Source organism: Petaurus breviceps, unplaced genomic scaffold, assembly GCF_028583685.1.
Source record: "Petaurus breviceps papuanus isolate PSGF00001 unplaced genomic scaffold, PetGlider_PUasm1.0 125, whole genome shotgun sequence".
NCBI lineage: Eukaryota > Metazoa > Chordata > Mammalia > Diprotodontia > Petauridae > Petaurus > Petaurus breviceps.
The window spans coordinates 2,606,284-2,610,664 of record NW_027185653.1 but is presented as its reverse complement, the minus strand read 5'-3'; the positions used below and the strand labels follow the sequence as shown (position 1 = coordinate 2,610,664).

General features: G+C 36.7%; 1 pseudogene; it reads right to left on the bottom strand.

The window, feature by feature from the left end:
* Positions 1 to 497: 497 nt before the first annotated feature.
* On the bottom strand, positions 498 to 2,142 carry LOC138163495 (heat shock cognate 71 kDa protein pseudogene; annotated as a pseudogene).
* Between the last annotated feature and the right edge of the window lie 2,239 nt (positions 2,143 to 4,381).

Here is a 4,381-nt window from a genome sequence, read left to right as displayed (position 1 = left end):
TGTAATGTTTCTCTAATTTTGCAATGTTGATTTAAAAAAATATTGATTTTATCTCCTACCCCTCAAATTTTGGTTCTCAATGTTCCTTTTGAGCTCATCTTAACAATGCTTTCCATGCTGGAGAACCGTTCATATTCCCTTATGAAGCTTCAGCTGTGGGTGTGGAGTCAGTACCCCCTCCTTCTGAATTTGATTCTTACCACTCACAGTAAAAGAATACTAGAGTCTTTGTCTTTGCAGTCTGTTTTTACCCACTTCATAGCAGGGCCTTAGCCACACCCTTTCTCCAGTGTTCCTAAGCCTTTACTGTTTAAAATTTTGCTCTGGGGAAATAATTACTGTGCTTTTTAGGATCAGAAGGGGGATTGGAAGAGCCAGAGTTCACTCTGCCATCCTGTTCCCTGGAAGTTCAGATAGGTGCTTTTTAAATTTCCATTCTATGGTTTGGCAGGCCCAGGAGTAGGTGCTACCACTGCCATGAGCCCTGCATTTGTCTCTTATCCTGCTTTGAGAAATCCCAGCCTTGTAATGATAGGGCTGGGAATGATCCTTGCAGTTGGTAGATTAACGTGCCACCAGGGTGACCAGGCTTCATTTGGGCCTCTTGGTGTGCTGGCCCAGCCCTCAGACTTGTATTTCTCAGCCTCTTTGACCATATGCTCAATGTCTTCTTTGCTCAAATGCCCTTTATTATTGGTAACGGTGATCTTGTTCTCCTTTCCTATGCTTATATCCACAGAAGAAACATTGAGGATGCCATTTGCATTAATATTAAATGTTACTTCAATGTGAGAAACACCCTTTTATGTTAGGGGAATTCCTGATTTAAATTTGCCAAACAGATTGTTAACCGTTGTCATTGCTCTTTAAAATTCATAAACCTGAATAAGCACACCAGGCTTGCAGTCTGAATAAGGGGCAAAGGTCCATGTGTGCTTCATGGGAATGGTATTGTTACATTGGATTAGAACTGTAAGCAGTTCATTTCCAAGGGAAATAGAATTGAAATACAACAGCAGCAAGTCCTACACATATTCAGATTTAACTGCAGACAATATGGCAGACTAAGCAGTTGCACCATAAGCAAAAACCTCATCAGAATTGACACTCTTGCTGAGCTCCTTGGTAATGAAGAAATCTTCAAAAAAACTCCTGGATTTTAGGGATTCAAGTGGAACTACCCACCAGGAAGACTTTATGAATCTGTGGTTTATCTAGCTTTGCATCTCTTAGGGCTTTTCCCACAGATTCTGGCAGGCCAGGGAAGGGATCAGCATTCAGCTCATTTGAATAAACTTACATAATTGATATATAGCAGTTGATACCTTCATAAAGGGAGTTAATCTCACTATCAGTCTGATTACTGGAAGAGAGGGTACACTGCGCTTTCATAAGCAGTGCAAAGGTGGCAAAGAATCCTCTTGTTGTCACTGATGTTCTTCTTGTGCTTTCACTTGAACAATTGGTTGTCAAAGTCCTACTCACCCATGTGTGAGCCCCTAACACTAGCTTTGACCTAAAAGATTCCATCTTCAATGATAAAAATAGACATCGAAAATACTACCTCTAAGATCAAAGATCAACATTTTTTCTCAGCACCAAAATTTTTGTCCAGTTCATGTAGGTAACAGCAGTAGTGGTTGTCTGATTGACAATTTGGAGGACAGTGAGACCAGTGATAATTCCAGTACTCTTTGTGGCATGATGTTAATTGTTGGAATAAGTGGTATAATGACCACTGTGACAGTCTTCCCAAGGTAAAGTTCTTTTATTTCTGTCAAGACCATGGCATGTAGATAGAAACTTTAGGTCTCCCCTTTGAAGTCAACTTGGATCTTAGGCCTGAATGTATCATTCACCACCATAAAAAGGTCAATGCTTCCTGTCTGACTGTATAACTGTATCATCAAATCTCTGACCAATCAGACTATTTGCACCAAAATCTGTGCTGATAGGCTTCATTGCAACTTGATCCTTTGCAATATCACTGTTTAAACAGTCTGTGTTGGTGAAGGTGAGATAGTTTGGGATGGTCCTGTTTCCTTGATCATTAGCAATGATCTCCACCTGCCCATCTGGAAGGACTCCCATGTAGGAGTAATTAGTGCCAAGATTACTGGCAACTGCAGGCTCCTTCAGCATTGTTGCTGGGGAATCGAGAGTCATACCTGACCACTATGGAAGAAGGGCTGCTGCTGCACTGAGTAGATAAATAAACTTTTAAAAACATAGAAAGATAAGAGAATAATTAATGCAACAAAATCCAAAACATGAGCTTCAAAATTCACAAGATTTCACTTTAACTTAACTTCTGCATTGAAGTAAACACAAAACAGGAAATCTGATATCCTTGTGTGGAATACAAAGCACATAAATCAAAGAACATTAAAAGTATTTTTAATATAGTAATAGGTTGAGGTATTATAGTGATGGAGAATAGGTTATATTCATATTTTTTAAGGTTTGAAGAACAGTTTTGTCACAAGAATCCAAAGAGGATAGAGGTCCAATCTCATAATTTTCCTAAGTTTCTGTAGTTTTTAAGCAGCACACCAGGGATTAATATCCAAATACTATACATCAATACTTAGTGCAGTTCTTATCACATGTTCACATCATGTACCATGCTATGAACATTGCAACCATCCCCAAGCCATAATTTTAGCATTTATGGTATGCTTCCATGTGTTTATCTGTGTGTGTTTCAGTATGGATGGGTGTGGCATGAGAATACTATTCAATGCCTGAATTACACAGTTTGATGTTATATATAAAGCCATGTTACTAAATAATTTCCAACTGCTTTTTTCTCTTCTGTTATTAATAAGCATAGGCCAATAAATAAGATATCAAGGCAGCATATTATATCTAAATGGGTTCTAGCTTTTTGTTGGAGAGTTGGAGTGATGAAATCTTAGAAAGATAATTGTGAGTCACATAACCAACATGGGTCTCTTTTTCTAGATATGTAGAAAAGAGTCAACTATAAGGTCCTCCCCCTTTTTTTGCTTTTTAGAAGGGGGAAGGTAGGGAAATTGGGTTTAAGTGACTTGTCCAAGATCACACAGTTACTTTTGTGTTAAGTATCTGAGGCCGGATTTGAACTCAGGTCCTCCTGAATCCAGAGCCAGTGTTCTATTCACTGTGCCACCTAGCCACCCACTCTAAGGTCCCTTTTTAATTTAAAAAAAATCAATACTCAGACATGGAAGGCAATTTTCTCTTTCTGAAAATTCTTTTGAGTTCCAGATAAACAGAAGGAAAAGAGACTGTCACCATCAATAAAAAGAAACTAAAATTTGGTGAAGACTACGTATACTTGCACATTCTTTCAATTTAAGCAAAATATGTTTCCTTGAAATATCCTTTTAATTAATTGAACTTTTCAATTTTCTATATTTTTCTAAACCATTTTTATCTAACTATACAACAATTTATTTCAAATAAAATTTACATGTCTATATATTGTAACTTGATCTCATACCACAAATTACCATTTCTGCCTTGCAATTGGGATTGGTAACACTGTTAAATAACAGCCTTATTATTTGCTCTGGAGACTTAGCTTACCCCACTGTACAGTGGCTGTATTCTCCTTTTTGCCGTCACTTTTTTTTATGTCTTACCCTTTTTGCCAGCTTTGTCATTTGTCATTTTTCTCATTTAAATCTATGGACTTCACCAAATGAATAGGACTGCTAGTCCTTTAAGCTCATCTTTAATAATTTATGGAGAAAAGGAGACTTTTCTTTTCAAGACTAGAATGAAGAAAATTTCCTCAGAGAAAGCTGTAGTGTTGTTTCAAACAAATGCTTTAGGATTACAATTTAAATATGCTAGAATAACTGCAATAGAATTATTTTTGGTACATCCTTATAATGTACAGACCTTGAGTATTATGGTACTGTTAGTGCAATATAATAAAAACAGTGAACCCCAGAATTAAAGTCATCATATCAAAGCCTTAAAAATTTCACATACACACACACACCAGTGTATGCACAAACATGTGTATGTGTATGTTCATGTATATCTACCTACAAATGCATATATATGCATACACATATATTTGGGCCACCATTGTTTTTGCTATGATGCAAAACATATACATGCATATATGTATGTGTGTGCACATATGCACACATATGTGTATATATGCACACACATATACGCATATATGATCGGAATAAGATTTATCCCTTTTTTCCACTAAAATGCTTGACCCCTATTAAGGGATACTGAATAACTTTATAACTGAAGAGGAAAAATATGTGATTGAGACCACATATCTTCAAAGCCATGAAATGGGCAATATATAAATCAAATGGCAGGAATATTTCTTCAAAGCAGAAAAGAAATAATCTTAACATGACAAAAATGG